A 26,371-nucleotide genomic window follows, 5' to 3' on the forward strand; every position below is an offset into this window, starting at 1 on the left:
ATTCTGGGATTTGACTGTGTGCGTGTCCTCCAGTGGGCCGGATAATTATTGTCTTTACCAAGTGTTCAGGTGCCTCTGGAGTGCGTTGGATGGCTAAATGCCGGCAGTAAACAAATTAACTGGCTGACGTGGCTGCAGATACCTCACTACCCCTGCACCTCGGTATGGGCCGCCGGCGATCCTCGGGGACAGCAGTGGCTGTGAAGGGATCTTAGGAGGATGTACATCCGTTCAGCAATGCAGCACTTTTATCTGCTATGATATATTAAACACGCTGGATAGATATTGTGCACAGTTTTAATTATTATATTTTTGATATTTCGTTCTAAACTGGCATTAGATTTTAGTACATATGGTTTATTGAGTCAATCTTCTACAAAAGTGGATAAAACTAAATCTGCAGTCTGTCAACAGATATCTAACTTTGAGGAACCAATATGTAGGGGTACCACAAAATACCACAACCAGTGTTATGTCATCTTAATCAGTTTCTTGTTGACTAAAACATAGCATTGTTTTGAAATATATCTGCAGCTCTTAGCAACTTTTTTGGTAGGCTTGAAAATATTTTTCCCAGCAGGGTTAGTTGTAACGCTGTGTTACAACTAACCCCTCAGCACTTACGATATGAAAACCGCTAATGTTAGCGTAATTCTTACCGTTGTTTTAAATAGGCTACACACGAATGATTGCTGGCTGCCAACAAAATAAATGTGCCTGTCTTATAAAAAATTGTGTCAAATTTATTTTTGTTCATACATTTAATATAAATTGAATAAGGTCACATCAAAGATTAAAATCATAATGAAATGAATGGCTAAAATCAGACTTTGATTTTCATTATCTCAGAATTTGATTGTGAGACTTTAGTATGTTTTTTACAGACTGTGTCACATATAAAAAAGTTTTTTTTTTCATAATTGTGCTGCTTTTTCTCACATATTTAGACATTTGTATCCATTTATAATTTAACTGTTGTTAGATGAGGGATGAATAGTGTAGATACCTGTCTATTATAGGCAGATATATAAACAATATCCACTTCAAGTACAGTGTATAGATTGAAATATTTGCCTGCAAACTTAATTTTTAGCAAGTGTTACAACTAACCACCTGCCTGTTACAATTAACCCCACCTATGTTCATTTGTAGCAGAGATGTGTGTTTTGCTTGTGTAAAAATATAATACATCAAACTCAAATTTTTTAATGATTGAGCCAAAACCAAAAAGTGTTAGGTTGTGCCCTGCTCTGCCCTATACCTTTAAGGTACTAATATGCACTCTTTGGGTACTTTTTGAAAGGGTACTGCCTCAGTGACATCTTTTATACCTTTATTTCTGAGAGTGTAAAATGACAAAATTGACTTATGACATACAGTATTAGCAGGAGGAGCTGCTGCTGCTGTGTGTGTGTGTGTGTGTGTGTGTGTGTGTGTGTGTGTGTGTGTGTACATGTGTGTGGAGCAGCAGAGCTCGGTCTGTTGAGCTCCCTCTGCTGTTTCCTATTATACAAACCATCACACATTTACCGTGGCTGTCTGTTGTCTAGTGTGAACTTTATGCTCAGAGAGAACATAACATATTTGCTAATGAACAAAACAAACAGAACAGATAAGTTAATTCTTTTAACTTGGAAATTTGAGCTTTTATTATATAAGCAACCCATAAGAAAGAAGAGATCTGATCAATGTTAAACACAATTTGTTTCTAATATTGTTTCTCCAAAGGAAAGATAAACACCATAAAGTGGAGAATTCCATAAGGCCTCTTGTGCTTCCAAAGAGGAACCAAAAGTGAGTGTACATTATGTATACATTAAGTATAATTAGTCCATTTACTCTATTGTGTGCTATCAGTTAACATCAAAGCAGCCTATGTCAATCATAAAATGTTGCTATAATCAGATCTTCTATTCAGTCTCACATTAGAAACAGACTATTTGCTTATGCTCTAATATCCCTGTAAATTTCGGGAGAAAAACAACTCCAAGGCTCCGATTAATGACGCAAACATCGTGAAACCTCTCAGACCTGTCTGCTAAAAGCGTCTGCATCCACCCTGCCAGATGAAGACATAGAGCCTTAACACGCTTATTCCAAAATCTGGCACTCAGCGTAATCTCTAATCTGGAGATTTTGTCCCCCATATCTGTAAATGGAGCGATCTGTGAGAATTAGAAAATAATAAATGCATTAATCTAAAAATGTGTTGTGAAGGTGCCTGGGAAGACGACATAGCAAATGATTTATTCTTATTTTAGCACACCTCGTGCACCTATCGGAGTCATGGGGATGCATTAGGCTCCAATGTCCATGCCAGGATGATTGAAAAAAAAAAGGAGCCAAATGCATATCCGGGCAAGGAGAAAGTGAGGAGGTTACCTGTGTGTTTGTCAACAAGAGGAAAACAAATATGATTTTTCGAAACTCGCTCTGAAACGCGCTAGTCAATTTGTGTTGGTTAATGGGAGACATTAAAAAAGAAAACGCGCAACAAAGCGGCCGCACTAAAAAGTACTTCCGCGTAGAATCAATAAACGTTTTTTTTTTTGCCCCCCTCCCTTTCCCTACATAAATTTTGAACAAGACAGATCTGAATCTTGCATGATGAAGACATTATGTGTCATAATAATTAGGACCACAGACAAAAGAACAACTAATCAGCATGCAAATATATGCAGGCTCCAGTGTTTCAAATGAGGCAGATTTTCTACCTTTTTTTCTTTTTCTCTTTCTTTTTTCCTCTCAATTCATCTTCATTGCTAATCATTTGAGGGCTGCCAAATGTTCACTGACACTAATGTATTACAGGTCAAGAGAGGCAGGTCTTCACCTATTACCCCCAAAACAATGTGCTTCCATCCTGCGCCCACTTCAGCTTTTGCAGCAATTACTGCCAGATGCAATCACGAGCCTTGAATAGGAGCAACTGGGGCTTGTTTGTGGCTTGGATTCATTAAAAAGGAGGACGAAGAAAGGAATAAATTACTTAATTGTAACAGGGAAAAAAATGCCAGCCAAGAGATGGGCAGTATATGGCCCACCGCGTGAATAGGAGGCTAGTGCACTCCTGGAATGGAATTGTGGGATAGCTAAGTACGGCCCATACACAAGATTTTGGGTGTCCTCCAAAACAGATGGCTCCACATACCATCCGCTCTTGTCTTTTGTCAGACGGCTGGCCGCTTTTGTTCGTCAGGGCTTTGATGCGAAGTTCACAAAGGGGACTTCTGGAGAAACGGAGACGAACGGAAGATTTTGCTGTGTTACCGCCGTGGGCTTTCGAATGTTATTAAATTTGCGCTTTTTCGTTCTGGTGTGAAGGTGATGTGCAGGATGGAGATGTGGTTTGCGTACTGCCAGAGAAACTAATGACACCGAGATGGTTGGATCTCAGCTGTAATTGGAAAGTTCATGGCCCTGCCCACTTAGGAAGGAGGGGTCAGGGTGGTGACACGGGACCCTGTCTCACTCATTCATGAGCCATGAGATCACGTGTACCTGCAGCTTGCAGGTCCCCCACTTAAATAAAGATACATGCATGTGCGTTCATTGTTAGGTCAATAAGGAATACATTTGATGATTGTGCATTAGTGCATTTCATCATTGTGAGATACGCTGTAAGAAAAAATGGTCAAAAAATGTCTCCTACTGGTGCACCCTTTAAAAAGGTCCTAATATGTACTGTTAAGTATAGATTTTGAACCGGTATGTACCCCTGAATTCTTAAAAATTAAGCAATGACATAGAAGACCCTTTTTTGGTTCCACAAAGAACTATTTAGTCAAAGATTATTTTAAGAACAATTTCTTTTAAACATTTTTATAATCTGAAGAACCTTAAAGAACCTTTTGTGAAACAGAAAGGTTCTTCAGATGTCGAAGGTGCTTAAAGAATCATTTAGACAGAAAAGGTTTTTCAATGGCATCGTGAAGCACCTTTATTTTTAAGAGTGTGAGGTAATAATATGAACTCTTTAGGTGCAAACATTAGGTTGCCATTTAAAAAAAAAATGTAACAACTTAAAATTATGTGTACCTATAGTGTTGGGTCCAAGTTGCAGTCCAAGTTATTCAAAAAAGTAATCATGTAATTAGATTACTGTAGAAATCAAATTTAATAAGTAATTTAATAACTTTACCACTTTAATAAATCCTATTCAGTAAATGACACAAGGGTTGGCTTGAAATGGCTCAAATAAATAATATAAAAGTACATACTGTAAATTATTTTGGTCCCACTTTAGGGTCCAATTTTCACTATTAACTAACTATTAACTATTTTAGCCGCAATATACTCCAACTACTGCTTATTAATACTAAGTTGTTAATTTTAAGTTTTGGTAGAAATGGGGAGGGTTAAGGATGTAGAACAAGGTTTTGAAGAATAAGGGGCGATTCACATTTTGCGTGCTCAAGTTTGTTATCTCTAATGTAGGCGCGTGGTATGCGCGCTCATAATGGAAGCGACGCGGTCGCGATGTGCACCCGGTGTGACACGCTCGTTTTTTTCAGGCGCGTCCGCACCGCATCGAGATAAAAACATTTAAACTTTTCAGAATGCCGCAAGCACACCACAGGTCATGTGACAAGAACCAACTGGCGGTCTCGTTTTCTGCACAGTTTTAGACGTGAAATGTGAACCGCCCCTAAGGCATTAATATGTGCTATTTAAGTACTAATAAACAGCCAACATCTCAGTAATATTAAAGCTAATAAACTACCAGTTAATAGTGAGAATTGAAAACAAGAATGTTACCATTATTCTTAAGTATATTAAGTATTTAAAGAAATTTTTAGCACCGTTTTTCAAAATTTTACTAAGTTCTTACCTCAAAATAGACTAATTAATACGTACATCGTTTTTCAATGCGTGCACTTAATTTTTGTATAGCGCATTGTGAATGTGTTAGCATTTAGCCTAGCCCCATTCACTCCTTGGGATCCAAACAGGGATGAATTTAGAAGCCACCAAACACTTCCATGTTTTCCCTATTTAAAGACTGTTACATGAGTAGTTACATGAGTAAGTATGATGGCACAAAATAAAACGTGGCAATATTTTAAGCGGATAAAAAATTAGAACTATATTGTATGGCGGAAGAGCACTTTGTTTGCAGGACTTTGAACTTGGCGCGCAGTAACATTATCACTCCTGACTTAAAAGTTTGAGCGAGAGAGGGGAGTTCTCAGGAGTGATGATGTTACTGCGCCTGAGGTCGAAGTTTTAAAATAGGGAAAACATGGAAGTGTTTGGTGGCTTCTAAATTCATCCCTGTTTGGATCCTAAGGAATGAATGGGGCTAGGCTAAATGCTAACACCTTCACAACGTGCTGTACAAAGATTAAGTACACGCATTGAAAAATGATAGGTATGTATTAATTTCTTTAAGTTGAGGTAAGAACATAGTAAAATATTGAGAACGGTGGTGTTTTCCTTTAACGTTTGACTTTAAATTGTCATGTTAAATCAACTATTGTATTACAGTATACATTATTGTTCTACAGTCTATACACCATATTTAGTTACATCAGAAGTAATTGTAATTAAATGACAGGGAAAAATAAGAGTAATCCCTTACTTAACTTTTTCAAGGGAAAACAAATAAAATGACAGTAACAAATTGGTAATTAGTTGCACCCAATGTGTGTTTTACAGATTTACCCTTAAATGGGGAAAGTTGTGTCAGGGTACCACTTTTTTTATAAATCATATTTTCGTGGTCCTGTGGGCATTTATAATAATTTTATCTAGAGATGATACTTTGCCTAGAGATGAAAAATAGGTAAAGATTCGACAAACCCAATTTCTTGAGATTTACTGTTTTCAACATATTCAACATGTGAAAATATAACCGTGATATCGTTAATACTAATATTGACTGACTAAGGCCATGTCAAAAATTGAAATTAAAGTAAAATCATTGAGTAAAATCAAACTTTAATGCTCATAATCTCGTAATTAGATTATAAGACTTTAGCCTGAATTTCACGCAGTGTCACATACAGTATTATCACTTCTCTACAGAACCCATGCAAATGAAGAACTGAAAGGCTAAGACTATTGAAAGTACACAATAAGTTGATATCAAACAAGCCCTCGCAGCTAAATGATTGAATAATGTCTTGGATTTATAGATGAGGCCCTGGAGTATGAACGCTGTGTGTGAGATAATCCATTCAATCTATTAAGATCTCTGTCTGAAAATGAAACCGCATAAACAGCACTCGAATCCCATAATGATGGGCGAGGATGTGAGAAAGCTCTTGGAAAGGGAATAATGGGTATAACAACAGAGTGCTCCACACAAGAAAGGAAATGAGGCGGTATTATAAAATCAACAGAGCGCAGCTCACTAAGATGGGCGGCCCTGTGTACACAAAGTACCTGCATACGTGAAGTATGCTAGCATCTACGGTACTTGTCCGCTCATTGTCGGCAGCTTTTCTCCACTACGTCTTCCTCCATCTCCTTCAACGGCCCCCAGAACCACTTGTCCGCCACTCCTCATAAACAGAAGACGGGCACTTAGATAAGCAAATGATGGGGGTACTGGAGAAGGGAACTGTCTTATGGGGAAGCTTTCAGAGCTTCGGGAGGGAGGAGAGGTTCACACAATGGGGAATGATGGGAAGGAGAACCAGCGCGGAGAGAGGGATGGTACGAGCTTGGGAAGATGCTCTTGGCCTGGCTCCTTAATGGTTCCTCTTATCGTGGTAGTCGTTGAAGGGCTTCCATCACTCATTTACATTTGTGAGCGACGTCACTCGCACCTTTGGGCCTTTGTGCCGCATTGTAAAAGTGTCGGACAGCGGAGCTGTTACAACTCTGAGAGCTTTCAGGACCACGTTCACAATAGCGCTGAAGTTGTCTCAATGGCGTGGAGTGCTTCAGAAGGACGTTGTTGTAAATATATAAAAAAAAAGATTTCTTTTAAGATCTGAATAATTTGAGAAAGCAGCGCCATAATAGTGTTAAAAACCGAAAGCTTCCAGTACTCAAAAAACGTGCAACATCTTTTCCGAAGGAACCATTAAAGGCAAAAATGCTGGATCCTATCAATAAGATAAAGAACAAAGAGACAAAAAATCTTGGAGCCTCCTTATCTTGGCAAGCACTCAGCTTCAGATCAGACAAAGGAACCAGGACCATCCAGACCCACATGTGCTTTGAATACAGCATAGCCGTCCGCACACACAATGCACGGTTTTCTTGGCACAGTGGCACACGGGCTGGGGTCAATTTAGACGTGACAGTGGCGAATCACACCTGATAGTCGGGCGCATATACGCCCTTTGAGACCAATTATTTTCTAGCTGTAAGTAATTTCCAAGCAAAGGGGCTACCGTGTATATGGAAAGCTGAAGGATGATGTGTTGCCTTTTCGATAAGTTTGTGAGTGAAGTCTGGAGGGGTTTGACAAACGTTCTACCTTGTTGTGTGTGGTCCTGAATCATGCAGTAGTCGTCACTTGAACCCGTCCGTCTGTGCGGAGATTTTTCATGGGTTGGGGGTGGGGAGCAAGCCTCAGGCAGGGTCTAAGGGACACTTTGCCACAACGTCAAGATATTTGACGGCGTCCAATATATTGTATTATCAATGAGCAATGTGCATTGAAACATAACATAGGACTAAGACAATAATGATTAATGCAAATGTGGCTTTGGTAGGATGAAAATAAAAAAAAACTGAACATACAGTATCATACAAGGAAAGTGTTAGAACGCCAAAGGCCTTGTGACTTTTTTGTTGCCACATTTGATTAATTAATTTAATATTAAATGCATTAATAAAAGAGACCGAAAGAAGGGTCAGAAGGAAAATTTGCTGAATAAAATGTTAATAAATTTAAATATATAAATATCTGGTTCTTTATTTATCAGGCCACTTGTTTGTTTATTTATACCCACTGTGAAAATCTTGAATTTGTTCTAACTATAACTTTTTTTGGTCACTTTAGCATCACTTATTCTTTCTAATCCTAAGTAAAGCAGTCACTAGTTTCTGCGGCGGCGACTATCTTTGTCCTTTCTGCTTACTTTCTAAAAAATGACCCCGCTTATATAGTCGAAGTTCAATGGAAGGCATTCTAAGCAAGACTTTAGCTCTCTCGTGCGTGAATCACAAGGGCACCGCTTTTAAATGTAATGTTTTTCCTTTTCAATATTTTCTTTTTTCTGCCCCCAGTTTTCGCCAATTATGTGCAATTATATCGCCCTACCCCGTGAGTTGCTGAACATCGCTTTCCAATTTACAGTTGAATGGAAGGGGAAACAACAGGCGCAGCCGAACGCTTGGTTTCCGGAGCCGCACTTGCGATGGAAGGAGCTTTTGTGATGGCCATCTTTTGAATTTGCCGTTGAGGTCATTAATTAATTTAGAGCCTCACATTAAATCCCAAGAAAAAGAAAGAATGCAAATAATACAGTTTTCTAATGCGAACAGACAAAAGATTCAAAGTGACTTCTTTAATTAGAAAAGTTCTCTAAATACATCTGAAAAGTTGCTTTTTTTGCTTTTATCATGTCTCCTGCAGATGCCATTACAGGTGGATGTAATGGACAATAACTGCACTAGTCTTGAATGCACTAAATGGCAATCTATTATAAAATTCGACATAATAAAACTAATTTATATTCAGTTGGATAATAATGATGACTGTCCTTCTTGGACTGATGCAAGGCACAAAAACGTCTTTTCGCATCCAATGCTTTTCAAAGCCAAGTTTGCTTTTCTATGGGGATGTGCTGAAGGAGTTATATTTATGTTCATTATTACTGTATGTAATAATTTATGACCCAGACCGTGCAGAGGATGACACAGTTATCAACAGGTGAGACCCAAGCCTGCGGTTTGGACCTGCTAGTCGATCATGTTGTCATAATCCAGGCTTTAACACCTTCATTAGTGAATACAGCAGTCAGCGTACGATTGCCTGCAGCGAACGCTACAAAAACTCAGCACACTACACACACACAGCTAGTTACAACGTCACTACTTAGTGGGATTGGAAATATACAGTATGGCCATCCATCTCATTCTATGCAAAGTAGTTTTAAACAACCTGTGCAGTGCTCAACATAAAGGACTGCCGGGGGAAAGCGTGAGAGAAGTTCGGGACAGTAAAAAGTATTGTCACTTGCCCGATAGGGCCAGTGCTTCACCCTCAGTCCCTAAAATATATTTTCAACAATGTATATTATCTAACATCTTGGAACATGCAGACATTTACTTAGGTTAAACACGAGGAAAGAAACAATGCAATATTTTGCACAGTTTGCTGTCAGTTAACAGGTAAAGCAGAAAAGTTGGGAGCCTTTTTTTGTAGGAACATGTCTGTTGTATACAATTATATTTGACTTTTGAGTTAATATTTTGAAATATTTGACACAGAATTTTTTTTTATTGGGGCCAGTGAAAATGTTGGCAGGGCAAGTGAAAACCTGGGGAGGTTTATACTGGCCAGTATAAAAAAATATTTGTGTTGAGCCCTGCTGTGTGTCTTTAATAGCAAAACTATTCAGTTATTTAATTATATAAAAAACTTTAAGGTACTTAAACTATATATGACACCCATATAGCTACAATAGCCTGGTTTCCATTACAGATTTGTGTAATGAAAAATAAATAGTTTTGAAATATTTTTAAATGTTGAAAAAAAACTGCAAAATGACACCGTTTCCATTACTTGATTTTTGTGAAGAAAACATCTCACTAATAACTTACTCCAAAAGGTTTACGTATCGCAAGTTTGCATTCAACTTGATGCTGCATCACACAGAACCGAAATCAAACAACGCAGTTTGATCTTGACTTACTCTCGTGGTACCTTTATGTCTTTTTTGCAATATATTAATAATAAACTTTATTTTTATTTAGCACCTTTAAAGCAGCTTCTCAAGACACTGTATACAAAAAAAATGAGAAAACATTAAACAGTCAAATTAGAACAAAATGAAATGACCATATATCAAATAAATAAAACCAATCAAGAAAAAGCTCAAAAAACACAAAAAAGTTATTAGTTTAGATTTAAAAACACCCAAGTTTTGTGCATCTCTGATATGCGAGGGGAATTTGTATGTATTTTTGCAAAATGTACGTTTCCATTACACTGTAAAAAATAATACGCTGAATTTACTTAAAAATATTGTGCATCATTTTTGCATTTATTACTTTATTAAATAAGTTTTACTTGAAATTTTAACCAATTGCATACATTGATGCAAAATGATGAGTATATTTTTAAGTAAATCCATCCTATATTTTTTTCAGTGAAGGCGTATTTTCAATTCTCACTTTCAAATTTTGTGCAATTTGAAGGGTGATGGAAGCGCAACTAACATCACTTAGTTAACTCTTTCATCCCCAGCGTTTTAAAAAAAATTTGCCAGCCAGCGCCAGCGTTTTTCATGATTTTCACCAAAGTTTAATGCCTTCCAGAAAATGTTCTTCTTTATATATATAAACATACAATATATGAAATGAAAGAACCGACCCTCTGCTTTCAAACAAAAAAAACCCGTTTCATCCTACCTTCAGTGGTTCTTTTGTAATCAGCTTTTGAATATGGGTAGGTTTCTGCAAAAACACCACATTTTGAGCAAAAAGCAGAGATAATTCCATTTTTGTGACGGATTTTTTTTTTAAGAGATCCCATTCAGAGCGATCTTTAAAACAGACACGGACATGCAACCGCTTGCCATAGGGCAATACTTCCGGGTTTAAAAAGTTGCGGAAAATCTCGTCATTGGCAGGGAAGCGTTTTCTCTTGATTGAGTTAAGATCAATTCTACTTTAGATTAATTCGATTTTCTTTAAATTTAAAGTGCACCTATTTCATTGCTAAAAAACTACTTTATTTTGTGTATTTGGTATAATACAATGTGTTTGTGTGGTTTATGGTTAAAACACAAATTTTTTTCCACATACTGTACATTTTTGTAGCTCCAGATTTCACTCTCTTCCTGAAACGCACAGATTTTGTACAAAACTCATAGATTTTAAAAGCTCTATGTCCCTGATTGGCCGGCTAATCTGTACGTTGTAATTGGCCTGGATACCTCTGACATCAGCCGGAAATGTGACGCTCCTTACCATGTTTGAAAGATTCCGTCACAATGCAATGCTGACAGGAGTTAGGAGTTATTTACAGGCTGTGAGTCAAAGTGGGAGGAATTATGATAATGTCGATCTCGTCCACATCAACAGGCCCAGGACAAGAAGTCCAAGAAAAGAGATTTACTTTGGAAACAATAACAATGTACCTTTTGAACATTGTTAACATGTACTAATACACACTTACACACCAAAGGAAATGTAAAATCGTGAATTGGACAATAGTTGCTCTTTAAATAATTAATTAATTAAGTACTCTCAAATTTTTTATTTGCCACATCTTTATTGTCCCATCATAGCTGTAAATGAGACGGGAGTTATGCGTTTCTCTGTTGTAGCATTGCACAAGAGAAGTTAAGTTATTGTGAGAGAATAAACAGAAAAATCAATAGCAACAAACCAAGCACTTACGAGCTGTCTGGACGAGATGTTTTTCTGATTCATGGACGTGGAGTGTCCCTATGCTTCACAACCATATTTCGCCGTAGGGGGCAATAGTGTTTATTGATTTTCTGCCTGGGCTGAAGCACGATCCAAACATGAGAAGACTGACCTCAGGTTGTTTTGTGAATGAAAAGGCGGTAAACAGCAGGAACATGGGAGACATAGAGATACTCGAGTGTCAAATCATGAGTAAGCACCCCTTCATCTTTAGTGCTATGTGGATTTGTCCATCTATTGAAATAGTATAGAGTTACTGTACTATAACTTTATTTAGCATTTGAACTAAATAAAGTATGTCTACATCAAAAAAATGTTGCTCAGGAGACTCCTTAAGTGCAATAAAAATAGACCCTGATGCTCATAGCTTCTATCATTTGGTCTTGTGACCATACATCTCTTGACAACAGTTTGTGATGCCTTTGAGATGCCTTCTTAACACTATGAGACACTCGTTGTTGTCTAGGAGAGATCTCATTCCAGATTCATTTTTCAATAAACAATATGGGAGACTTTAAAAATACTTCTTTTGTCCCTCTATTCAATCAAGTCTGAGCTCTAAAGTTAAGAAACATGAATATGTTATTTATTATAGGCATGCACGCATATACTGTGAATATATCAATATCGCCATGAGTGATTATTTTACTCAAACAAAAGGGACCTGTTCTTATTGACAGCAGGCATGGCAAAATATTGACTGTGATCTTTATCAAAGCAACACACATTTTATTGAAAAAATAATAAAACATGACCATGGAATACAAAACCAAGTTCTTCTGTGTTTTTTATAAGCCTCTATTATATCTGTAACAGAGCCTTTGTATTTCATAATGAGAGCTCCTTTTACCCGCCAGGGAGAAATACGTCCCAATTTGTCGTCCCGCCAGACGAGATTACATGAATAATTGTTCTTTAGGTAGCACTCAACGTCGGGAATAAAACGCACATATGTTTCCAAGTGTGAATGTTGACATTTGCATGGCGAGGAGCCACTCAGGGTCATTGTTTGGTAACAATATTTGAGTATGTCCTCAGGGGTTTTTCTCTTTTGTGCCGAACAATTTTCCACGAAGGCCATTTGGCCAACATAATGACACCTCCAACGCACTTTCTCCCTCTAATAACTTTATTTCACACTTGAAGTCTCAACACTCTTTTTGTGTCTGAGAGCCTGTTAATTTTTTATGATTAAAAGCAAGTAAGGTTGTGAGCCGCCGGTGTAGTGGGCAGTGCTGCGACACATGGCGCGGATGCGAGTTCGAGTCCTGATCCCCTCTCCCCACCCTGTACTTCCCTGTATATTACTGTCTGTCAATTAAAGGTGAACCCCCCCCCCCAAATAAAATAAATAAAGCAAGTAAGGTTTACTAATGCTGAGACGAGTGGTATTTACTGTATTACATACCCCTTGTTGAACACAAGCCTATTTGGATATTAACACTGTGAGATGTCATCACCCCATTAAATTGGCTAATTCACAACCGCGAACTCTGTCATGTAATGTTGTGATTTTGCTTTTATATTTTATTATTGACTCGGTAACAGAAATATGTCAAACATGCATAGTTTTAAAATAAATATATATTAATGTTTTGACTGGAATATGAGGTTTTTTATTGTATTAAGAGAAACTTTTTGTTCATTGTTTCACCAGCAAAGGTTTTGGTAATTAGATAATTTTTGTTTTCTTTGTCACATGTGGTTGGATTTTATGTACATACTACAACCACCCCTCCAATGTGACAGGTGGCACATGACTGTAACTGCTCTCTGCAATGACCATACAATGACTGAACTATTTGTCTAATAGCTGGTAAGAGCATCTCTGCTCTCCAAATCCAAATGCCCTGAGCTCTGCAATATAGCAGACATATCCGGCTTGCAATAGTATTTGTGATTTAACACAATTTAAAAATGTACCGTTAGTTATACATCCATACATTTCTGCTTATTTTTTCCCTCTTGTATCCATCAACACTCACCTTTCATTTTTGCTGTTCTTTAAAATGTGAATTACAATATATAAACGCAGCAAGCATTAGCCGCCATCTCACTGTCTAGCTTAAAGGGATAGTTTACCCAAAAATGAATATTCTGTCATTATTTACTCACCCTCATGTTGTTCTAAACCTACATGAGTTTTTTTATGTTGATGAACACCAGTGTTTGGGAAAGTTACTTTTAAAAGTAATACATTACAATATTAAGTTACTCCCCAAAAAAGTAACTAATTGTGTTACTTAATTACTTTTCATGGAAAGTAATGCTTACATTACTTTTAAGTTACTTTTGCATTACTTTTCTTACTTGGCTGAGGCTTGATCTCTTTCAGGCCTGGCAGATGTTTTTTATGATCGCAAAAATGTCAAGCGTTGGCCTGCCATCTCCGTTTCTGACTCAAATTGTTCCCGCTCAGGCGCACCGAGTGCGTAATTCTACGTTAATATGCTCAGTTTAATTCAGTACATTATTTTATTTTTAAATTTAATTAATTAAACTGAAAAGTAACTCACATTACTTTTTTTTAAAAAGCAACTCAAATATTAATGTGTACACTTATAGACGGTTTCATCGGACGCACGTGATACACGTCTGGATCCGAACTTTACTTCCGGTTTCGATTTTTTTATGGTCCGACTAGTTGCTAAACTGATCTCTTGAACAAATGCCTCATCGAAAATATCAAATGTTTTGGTTTCCTAGGTAATCTTTGTGTTGGTTTTTTTTGCTTGTTATATAAATAAACTACATTTATAGTACTTTGTGGTTATTTATTATTAGCTGAGTTTACCGGAAGTTACGTGCGGACCGCGACATCCGCTTGTTTATGTTGTTACTGCTGAAACCGTCTATAAAGGTATGCGTTACTTTACTTGTTACTTCAGAAAAGTAATATTAGAAGAAACATAATGCACGTTACTTGTAATGCGTTACCCCCAACATTGATGAACACAAAAAAAGAAGATATTTTGATAAATGATGGTAAGCACACAGCTGCTGTAACCATTGACTTCCATAGTAGGAAAAAAATGTGATGGAAGTATTGTGATAAATGATGAAGAATATATTTTGATAAATGATGGAAAGCACACAGTTAACCGTACACATTGAATTCCATTGTATTTGTTTTTCCTACTATGGAAGTAAATGGTTACAATCAGCTGCGTGCTTACCATCATTTAAAATTTCATATCATATAAAATAGATTCTTTTGTGTTCACCAGAAAAAGTAATTTATATAGGTTTAAAACAACACGAGGATGAGAAAATGATGGGTGAACTATTCCTTTAACTACAGACTGATATAGTCTGGCTATAAGTAACCCAATTCTAGCCAAAATAACTTGCAAGACATATGATATTTTATTATGTAAGCAAAGTCAACAGTAATTACAAAGTGTTTGGTTTAATAATTAATTTATTTTATTTTATTTCATTTATTTTTTGGTTTTGGTTATACATCTATTCAATTTTTTCCCCTCTTTAAGCCTAGTCATCAGTTTTTGCACAACTATTAGACCCCTTTAAAGCGCAACATTGCTTGTCGGAAAATAATACAATACAACATCTTAAATAAATTAAGCTTAAATAACAACGCTATACAATTTCAGAATCTTGCCACATTGGCTTAAACAGACAAACTACAAAGCACAATCTAGAAGAGCAAAACAATCTCGACGCCTGGAGAAAAGGACAAAAATGCAGCTTTTTAGCTCCCTGCATTCATATGCTGTTTTTGAAAGCCGTCACCGAGCATCAACAGGAGGGGAATTGAAGAGAATAGAGCAAATAGTCAGACAAAGTGAACAATGGCAGCAATGAGGGCTCTTCAGAAATATGGCGAGGAAGAGTTGGCCGCAGTGGCGTGCGTGAGTGGACAGATGTGCTGTAATGTGTTTTGGCTGGAGATCAAGCGCATGGCTACACCCAGAGATGAGCTAAAACAAAGATAAAGATGTGGTAATTCTTCTGCAAGCATCATTTAGAGACACTAATAACTTCTGCTACAACATGGTTATGAGAATATTTTGGACTTAAAAGCGCCACATGTGTTAGTGGCATATTGTACGAGTGACTGGAGATTTGGAGATTTCTACATACTTGTTACATTGTGTTTCTGAAGAGTGTGTGTGTTTTTGAGCTTGTCTGTCACTGTTTGTTCTTGCTTAACTTTTTTTTCTTGCTCAAAAATAAAAAGTGAACTCTTCAACTCTTCAAAACAACAACTAGCGCAATGTGTTCGACAAAAGAACACAATTATTACAATTACAGTGTCTCTTTCATTAGCTCCAGTGTATTCCAGTGTAATTGATGTTGTAGCTGACACACCAGACATGAATATACTCTGCTTTCTTTTGTTTGGGAGTGGGGGGCCTGATTTGCATTCTGTATGCATTTCGGGTGATGAAGACTTCAGTCTATTAGTCCATTAGAGAGAGAGAGAGAGAGAGAGAGAGAGAGAGAGAGAGAGAGAAAGAAAGAGAGAGAGAGTTAGATAAAGTAAGACTGAGAGAGAGAGAGAGAGAGAGAGAGAGAGAGAGAGAGAGAGAGAGAGAGAGAGAGAGAGAGAGAGAGAGAGAGAGAGAGAGAGAGAGAGAGAGAGAGAGAGAGAGAGAGAGAGAAGCTCTACGATCTGCAACTCGCCGCTTGTTTGAGACTCTGACCCCCTTTAGAAATGCCACTTTGCTTCACACATTAGCTGCTTACAAAGAAAGAAAGCTAATGTATCATCTAATTGGGTGAGCCACTGCATCTGATTCCTCTCAATCAGAGTATTAGTTCGGTAATTACCCATCTGCCTCGGGTGGAAAATGGCAAGGCGAACACCAAGCTAATAACATGCTCAAGGGCTCTCCAGAGCCGACAAGATGAGGCTGATGTTGTGCAATGCAGTCTCAAACTATTTCAGCACCAGGGTGAAAACATTACCTAGACCCAGTTTGCCAACTTTCCCAAATTGAGTTTATTCAATTATTTACTTAAACACAGCCTGTTCCATTTTCTCTTCCTCTTTTCTTTTTTGTCATATATTCTCAGTGCTGTAAAACCGCGGTAATAAGTGTACGGTTTATGAAGTGCTTTTAGGATGGAAGAGATAAAATGATCTAATATTTCAAAATTTGCCACATTGTTTTAGCATTTCCGCTTCTACTTTTCTATAATGCCAAAACAGAGTGATGGAGGTAATTGGTATTTTCTTTTACAATAACATGGCAAAGAAGTTCAAAGAACATTATAGCCAGCACAGGACTGATTCAGTTATACAAAATAAATAATAATTGTGTTAAATTAGTAAAATGTACCTATGAATAAAACTTTGTTTCAGATGATTCTATTAAAAATTGTTTAGATGAAAAAATATACCAGTAAGACAAGTGCTAAAAACATTATTTTAAATGTAAGTACAGATCTCATCTGTGATTATTTCTTTCTTATACGAGACAAAACACTTTACTGGTCTAGGCCTGTTGGTAACATGAACAATTTCCAGCTCCCCTAGAGTTAAACATTTGATCTCCGGGTCTGGCTCTAGCACCTTTAGCATAGCTTAGCACAATCTATTGAATCTGATTAGACGATTAGCATTGCGCTAAAACATTACCAAAGTGTTTCGATATTTTCCCTATTTAAAACTTGACTCTTCTGTAGTTACATCGTGTACTAAGACCGACAAGATATTTAAAGTTGCGATTTTCTAAGCAGATATGGCTAGGGTGACCATATGTGCCATTCTTCCCGGACGCATCCCGTCCAGGATTTCGGTGCGTCTTCCGGAAGTCGTATTTGTTGACCGCATACGCCATTCAGTTAAAAACATAAGATATACAATCGTAGTTTCATTCTTACCTTAAAATGTAACGGTTGCTTTTCTGTAATAATAATAATAATCCTGTATGACGTATGCGGTCGACAAATACGACTTCCGGAAGACGAACATAAAATCCTGGACGGGATGCGTCCGGGAAGAATGGCACGTATGGTCACCCTAGATATGGCTAGGAACTAACTCTCATTTTGGTGTAATAATCAAGGACTTTGCTGATGCAACATGACTGCAGCAGGTGTAGTGATATTACGGACTGCCCGAAAATAGTCCCCTTGGTTAATTTCAATAGCATGGGACTATTTTCGGGCAGTGCGTAGTACAAGATGTAACTACAGAAGAGTCAAGTTTTAAATAGGAAAATATCTAAACTCTTTTGTTATTTTTTAGCGCAATTCTAATGGTCTAATCAGATTTAATGGATTGTGCTAAGCTATGCTAAAAGTGGTACCGCCAGACCCATAGATCAGCTGAATAGATTCCAAAACAGTAAGAATCAAATGTTTAACTCTAGGAGAGCTGGAAAATGAGGAAAAGTGGAATGTCCCTTTAACATCTTGCACTGTCTGCAAGTTTATTTTTTTTATTTTTGAAGTATTGTCATATTATTTCTTAAGATTCACAACTTCTTTAACATCATTGTTAAATGAAAACGTAATGATCAAGGGGTGTGTTGGTAAATTGGACAAAAGATGAGAATTAACATTATTAACAAAACAAATAAGCCATATGATATGAAAGTGATATACGCATTGTTACTAGAAATAAAAACCTGGATTCCCCCTTACTTTAAAACAGATGCTTAGTTTGTCGTTCATTACTATTTTCATGAAAAGCCAACAACAATTAAACAAATACAAACTCAATTATATTAAAGGACGAAATGGAACCAGCATAGTTCTTTTGCACTTTTGCTTCCATCACTGTCCTGTCAGGGTTGCCAGATCCACATAACCAAACCAGCCAAATTCAAAATTAGTCCAAAAGCTATTCACTATTCACAGCCTAAATACCAACAACTCATAAACCAAACTCTTCCATCTCTAACCTGCAGAAAAACATAAACCTGCAGACGCTATATATGCGGCAAACCTGGCAGTTTTTAACCAAGCTCTTACCAACCCTCGCACTAATTAACATGCAGCTCGTCGTGTTTGAAGAAACAGCACCTGACTTTAATTATAAGTGCACAGCTCGCACTGTATGAAGCAGACCTGTGTCTGCGCTTTCCGGCAGTGGTGCGGTAGCATCTGATGTCACAGAGCGACTAATCGGCAACGAACTTCATAATCGATTCTTACTGATTTTACCGATTAGTTGTTTGAATATTTATGGACTACTTACAGTATATTAACTTTTAAACTTTACTGCCCTAGTCCCCGTTTACTTTCTTAAATGGAAATGAGCAGCATGAATGGAAATGAGCTCACAAATTTGAAATGACATCACAATTGTCAAACTTCTATTACAGGTACCACTCAATAATTGGAGACAAATGCTAATTCTGACTCATTTGATACATGCAGATTGTAAATAAACACCTTTGATTTACAAGTTGAGCTAACCTGTGGAAAACATGCACACACACAAACACCCCTCTTAATCCCACTGATCAACATAAGGTGAAGGTGCTGTAAACCAAAATGAGTCTCTGTATTAATTATTTTCAATTAACCACATGACAAATGTGCAATTAATGTAATAATAGCCATAAATGGGGTTCCCTTCACCATGGCGTTCTCTAGTTTCATTACACTGGAACAGGATGTGATGTTCTTGCATAATATTATGGCGCAATTCAGTGTTCATTCTGTGAATGTATCCACCATTATGGTGTCTTGTAAATGGCTTGATGAGGGAACCGCAAAATCCACTCCAACTTGGACAGCAGACGTCGCCGTAGATCAATATCCGCAAATTGCTCAAACAAAGGCCAATAACAAGACCTTTTGGTTACCTTAAATCACGCCTATGTCTTTCTGTTCTATTTGCCCATAATTAACAACAGTGAATTTCAAACGATTAGATCACTCAGATGCAATCTCTTATCGAGGGACACACAATGTCACTTAGTTGTCAATGAAGATATTATCTATTTTCCTCCCTCTCCAAAACAACTATAGATTTTCTTAAGAATGTCCATGTGGAAGTTAAGTGAAGGAGAAGGAGGTGGGATGGGAGATGTGAAATGGGTCTCTACATTGTCATGACTGTTTATTATAGAAAGTGATGAAGGCATGTTAGAAAATCTTAGTTGAGATACAAGCGGTCCTGGTAATGGAACCTGCTTACAATGAGTGTAATATTGCACAAAGCACTTTATTAACAGGTGCATATGGGCTATACATTTTAGCTTAGCATAAAATATGTGCACATTAATAAAATATCTGACATTGAAATAATCTTTTGTGGAAAAGGCATATAACTGCAAACCAGTTCTTTAATACAGTTAGTTTCCACAACCCCTTTGAAAGACTGTTTGAGTAGTTTAACGTCATCCTGTAAGTACAGCAGTAATACCTATTTTAATATCCAGACTCATGATTTCTATGACATGTAATGTAAATATTAAACTTGTCAATTTACATTAACTGCATGCACAATAAACAACTTTCTGCTAAACAGTTTTTGCGTGCCTCAATTATTTACTCAATAAACACACTTACATTTTGCTTCAGGTACATCCTTCAAGTCCTTCGTAGTACATGTACACGCATGCTCAAAGCAGCATTCACTTGGTAATCCTCTGTAAACTTCGTCAATTCGCTGGCTTCGGTTGTGTTTTAATCCGATACCACCAAACAGCTGCTTTTCGATTCACCTCGTAGGTTTGATTCGTTCGTTTCAAACCGAATCTTTAGTCCATTTACTCGTAAGAGCCGCTTGGCAGTTTGGGTCCACATCGTTCACTTAAAACTCAATCAATGTAAGCATACTAGCGATCTGCATTTAGTATCGTCAAAGTTTATCACAGTTACACAATTCATTGAGCAAATACAAAACTTAATACATAATTTGATTCAGTTCGCTTATGTTAATCGGCTCACAAGAATTGTTTGTTTCCTCAGGTCGCGCGACCTCGCGGTTTTGCGAGTAATAACTTAGCTGGAAAGCTAAATGCTGTTCAGACTCAAACATCATGTAACTTAGTAGTAAATAATTATAAATTAATATTCGCCGAATAAATAAGTAAACATATCCGTCCATATTTCTTCCAATGTTTTCCCCTTTGGCCTGGCGGTTGCTCAGCAACTCCCTCGGACACGATTATGGCTGGTATTTTAAAAATACAGGTATGTTTCATGTTTAGCCATGTTAAACAGATGAAAGAATAGCTAACGTTAAGTAAGATTATATATAACATGGTAACATGTATGTGATGCATTCCTGACAACTAAATACTTTTAATTTTACTTAATCCAGACGTTATTTATGGGTTTGATGTGCTTAACGTTACTTATTCTGTGGTGTACAGTCCCCGGCCATATTATTTTTCAAAATGCATGCTAAACACTAATATGTACATTAAAAGGTTACTAAGGCCTTTTATAGACACATAATCTGTGTTTGGAAGGTATCTTCAGATAACATTTACCAGATTTATCAATATCTGTTTAGCATACTTAATGTAATGCTTCCAGACCCCCCATAGTTTATTTCAATCTGATGACTGATTTAGTGGTGGAAAAGAAGGTAGCAGTTTTGGATTAGACAAATCTGAGTTAATCTGCTAAAGCTCAAAAGCTTGAGATGTCTAGAGTGTGATCTTGTTATTAATTCATTATTTTTTTAGGAGACACTTCACCACAAACGAAAGCAGCGGACGCTCGATGGAATGTACAGACATCGGGGATGGACAATTTGGATGGATGGTATGACAGTAGCATAGATAGGTTAGGTTTTACTGCTCTTTAAATAGATCCCATGGTTTGACCTCTAGGTCTTGTTGATGACAGCTATTTGGACCTGATCATTGTCCTTGTTTGCTGTGTCATGCCTGTGTCTACAGAGTAACTTTTTGATTTGGGTAGAAATTAGTGTCATGTATCAGAAATATTACAAATTGCAGTATAAAGTCAAAAAAGATTGGAGTAATGCATATTTTTTGAGTTCAATATTAGTGTCAAGGTAGGTATGCAATATCAGATATGGACATTTTTGTTATGCTGGTTGAAAATCTCTTCACGTCCTGATAGAAATTAAAAAGTAAAGTGGTCTGATTATATTTATATGAATGTATACCACGGGGCTGTTAAATGCTTTATTCTGATTTAGAAATGTTCCACGGTTGTTGATTATTTTTCTGTAAACTGCACACCTAACCTGTCAAATGTTTGAGCTTCGCGTCATGCCGCATTACCACCTTGGGTGTGCATTATTTTCAAAAAGTTCAACGACCTATCATCAATTATTCCTTACCTTCTGTGGAAGGGGAAGGACCATAAAATGTTCATCCAATCATTGCATTCGGCCCAAATGCAATGATAGGATGTCCTTGCCTGTCTAATCTCCCATCATCAGGATTGTTGTCAAGTCTGCAGTTCATAAAAACAAAAGACTTGGGGCCCTATCAAACATCTGGTGCAATTTCTTTTACTAGTTTGAACCCGGCGCAATCATTTTCACTTTTAGTGCCACGTTGTTTAAATAGCAAATGCATTTGCGGCCAATTTTGCGCCCATTGACGTTCTGGTCTGACAACAAGGTTTGTTCAGGCGCGTTAATATTTTGAGACAACTAAAACCTAGTCTAAAGTCAATGGCGCAATATTGTTTGGATATTTAATGAGCGCCTATAAATGGGACGACAATGCGTGTTTGCTTATCACACACATGGATGCGCAGCAGCACACAAACGTTTTTAAATATGAAAAATAAAAGGACTAAAATGTAAAATATTATTATTGAGTCTCTTAAATAAATGACATAAATGAGGACAGATTACGAGACGTTAGAAGGCGTAAAGAGCTGCTTCACCTGTAGCGTGGTAAGTGGTAAGTAATAAAAAAAATTAAAAAAAAATTTTATAAAAAAAATAAACGTTTTGCTTTAAACAAATGCATCTATTATTATATCTTTATTATATCTATCTTTATCTCCTGTTTATTACAAATAAAGTGTTTTAGAGTACAAACTTTTTTTGCATATTTCTAAATAATGTTTTGAGATAACACTGATCATGTAGGCTATCCTTCCATTTACAGCAATTAAAAGCCTGCTATTTTTACTTCCATGACTTAAAGAAAACGACTTTTAAAGGTTTTAATAAAAAAATAAATTTCAATACAAATGAAAACAACGGCATTTTTTAACATCAATCTTAAACCGGGGGTTTACCTCTTTTTTTTTACAAATTCTGCCATCTAGGGAATACGGAATTGGCATGGAGCGAGCGCAACTGGCTTTTAAATGGGATGAGACTCTACACACTCATTACGAGAATAGGAAAGACTCTTTTAGACTGTGTGCTTGGCGCACAAACCATTTCTCCCGTCGATAAATTTGCAAAAGTGGATTCGGACACGCCCATTTAGACTGTGTGCCGTGCGCTTTAGACAATGCGCTTCGATCATTAAAATAGGGCCCCTGTCTTAAAAATTGCAATGAAGAAAGAAAACGTCAAGAAATAGCTAAAAGCATAGTTGATGTGTTTTGGAGGAGACGTGGTTTTAGAAAGAGCTCAGAGGGAGGTAGGATCTTATGCCATCAAAATTGCATACACTACCTTTAAAAAAAATCATAATATCAGTCTGGATAGCATATAATTTTTTTTTTTTTTTAAGAAAAAGGCCCTAAACAAATACAATATACAATGTTTTCTCTTTTTAAATAGCTTATGAAAGAGTCCAAAATGATATGCTTAGAAGGACTAAATAACAATGAAAACTTGTAATTCCTACAAAGAAAACAGCAGTGTAATTGTGAGTATACTTACGAGCTTACAGTTTGGATTAGTAAATGACACTTAATTCACATAAGGATCCTGTTCAAAGCCCTGGAGCTAAGCTTTCTGTTTCTTAAGGTTTTCCGGCTAAAAGCCCTTTCAAGATGGTTTATAATGAGACTTTTAATGTCATTAGGGGTTTGCTAAGGACAGACAATTACTTGCAGAAAGCATTTGAAGCATTTGAATGGAAGAGGGATGTTTGCTGGAGGCTAAAGGATCATCCTTAGCGTGTCTTAGAGATGTTTACTGAAGAACTCATTGTAATTAGTTCAAATGGTCACTAGGGAGGCTTGGGGTTGAGCTGCAACCCAAGGTCTAGGGAAGAAGAGAGAAGGCTATAATAATTCTAGCAACAGATCGCTTCATAAATGTAATTCAATTATTGTTATTCTGATATCTCTAGTCTTTATCCTTTTCCAGTCCAGGAACCCACAACTTGCTTAGATGGGTAGGCCAATGACCCAGAGACAATTGGATTTGCTGTGTCACTCTGTAGCATTGGTTTATGTTCAATGATGCAAAACTGACCAATTAGGACATTTAAGGCAAAATAGGCATAACTGAATTTGCATGAGATGCAAAATTCAGTGAATATTGTTTTGCCCATTCCAAGAGCTACTGTGGGTAAAACTACATTTTAATAGCAAAATGCATCTACAGCGTACCCAAAGGTATTTGAACACTTGTGCGAAGGTTAACAAACTTTTACAATAAAGGACATCTTCAAAAGAACTGACGCTAGAGGTTTACTTCACCAGTTTGCAGTGACTTTCTTAGTGGATGTCAGTTCCCCTGAGGTTTGCACAGGTGTCCTTGCAAGGTAACCAGATTCATTCATCACTCTGTGGACAACTTAGGCTGACAACCAGAAAACGTAAAAAACATTTGCCTTATATTTTAATGCCAAACAACCAGAAAACGTCAAAAACATTTGTCTTACATTTTAATGCCAATTCTTTTGTTCAGTAAATGTTTTGAAGCACTGTGCTGTACTTAAAAAAACAAAACAAAATGCAGTTACATTAGGTGTGACTTAAGCATCCCAATATTTTGTAAATATAGTTACATGACAACATTGATAGATTTTTGATTCAGCAAAGTTCTGCAATCTATTAGAATTATATTTCAAACACTTAAAGCGATACTCCAGCCAAATATCAAAATAACCCTATGATGTACTCATTCTTAGGCAATCTGAGATACATATGTCCATCATCTTTCAGACAAACACATTTGAAGTTATTTTAGTAAATGTTTTTTGCTTTTTCAAGCTTATATTGGAAAAAACAGGGATCAGCGGGGAAAAGATTAGAGAACTACTGATTTTGAAGCCCCATAAAGTGCATCCATCCTTCACATAAGTAATCCACATGGCTCTAAGGGGTTAATAAAGGTTGTTTGCGGATAGTCGATGCGAGAAAAAAAAATCCAGATTTTTAACTTTATAAACTATAATAACTTCCGGTAACCAAACTATCTTGGACTTACATGATTCACAAGAATCACTGCACAATGTACACTTATGTGGGTCGCACACCGGACGAGAAGTGCATCGCGTCGCGCCATGAATCTTAAAACAGAACACATTATTTTCTATGAATGTACGCACACCGGCGGCGCCTGGCAGCGGCTGCCCACTGTGACTCTTGGCACTGCTCAAATCCCTGTCGCTCCTCTCACATAGTTTAACATTAAATAACTTCACATTTATCGCAAATCATTAGCGATTAACATTGGCTGCTAACGTATATTTAGCATTTTGAAGTAGAAGCTATCTGACTAAGCTTGAATGCAATTTTTTGAGGTAAATTTTTAAAGTCAAAAGATGTTCCCTGATCCTTGTTTTCAACCTTTATAAAGCTTGAAAGAGCAAGGACATTTACTAAAAGAACTTCATATGTGTTTGTCTAAAAGGTGATGGACATTTGTATCTCGTATTGCTTGCGGTGAGTAAATCATGGGGTCATTTTTTATATTTAGCTGTAGTGTCCCTTTAACAATAAATCTGGTATTTAGAAATGTTTGTGGTCTTGCAGCATAGAGTATATAAATTTAAATCTTAATGTATTAGTGCATTAAGATTGCCATGTGAAGGCTCTAGAGAACTAATAACTTGTGAGAGTGTCAGCATGAGGGGTCTCACTGGGGTCTTAGCTTTGAGTGCATGAACCCTCCCTGTGGTGACAGAAGGAACTCTCACTTTGTTTAATGCACTTCATGAACTGAATACTGTGCAGTATTCTGCTTACTGCTTTAAAAATAGTAAGTGACACTGTAGACATTTTCATTGAAGGCTACTGTATACATTGCAGTAAAATGATCTCATTACATTTTCCACATGACCTTATTTCCAGTTATCATTTATAATGTTTTCTTTTTTAATCCAGTTATATGTAAAATATTTAAAGGCGTACTTCACCCAAAACTTTTAATTCTGTCATTATTTATGGACCCATCATGTCGTTCTAAACCTGTATGCATTTCTTTATTCTGTCGAAGACAAAGATGAAATTTTAATATAGATGGTAAGCACACAGTTGACGGTACCCATTGACTTCCATAGTATTTGTTTATCCTACAATTCTGTTGTTTATTCAATTGAAATAACAGCTAGCTTCTTACAATAAAATGATCTCCGTTTTTACTATAGTAACCACAGTGTAACAAAGGTATTTTTAGTAAAACTGTATCCACAAATTTATTGTTCTGTCACAAGTAGAAGCATAATAGCAAACACTCCAAATAAGTGGTTACTATTCTTTTACCATAACACACTATGTTTAATGTATATAAGGCGTAAACACAAAGGTCACAAGTTAACTTGTAATTGACTTGCAAAACCAAGTTGTTTTAACTTGCTACTTTATTTTTACAGTGTAGCAGTCAGGTAGCTCATTTTGTTCAAATCCCATGTCTTTGAGGTTGCTTTATTTGTTTATTTACTATTTACCAACAAAAAACATGGTACAAGGAAGTCTGTGTTTATTAGACAACTTAAATGTGCATTGTGTAACTTTTAGAATAATATCTTGACAATAT

Source organism: Paramisgurnus dabryanus, chromosome 17 (genome assembly GCF_030506205.2).
Source record: "Paramisgurnus dabryanus chromosome 17, PD_genome_1.1, whole genome shotgun sequence".
NCBI lineage: Eukaryota > Metazoa > Chordata > Actinopteri > Cypriniformes > Cobitidae > Paramisgurnus > Paramisgurnus dabryanus.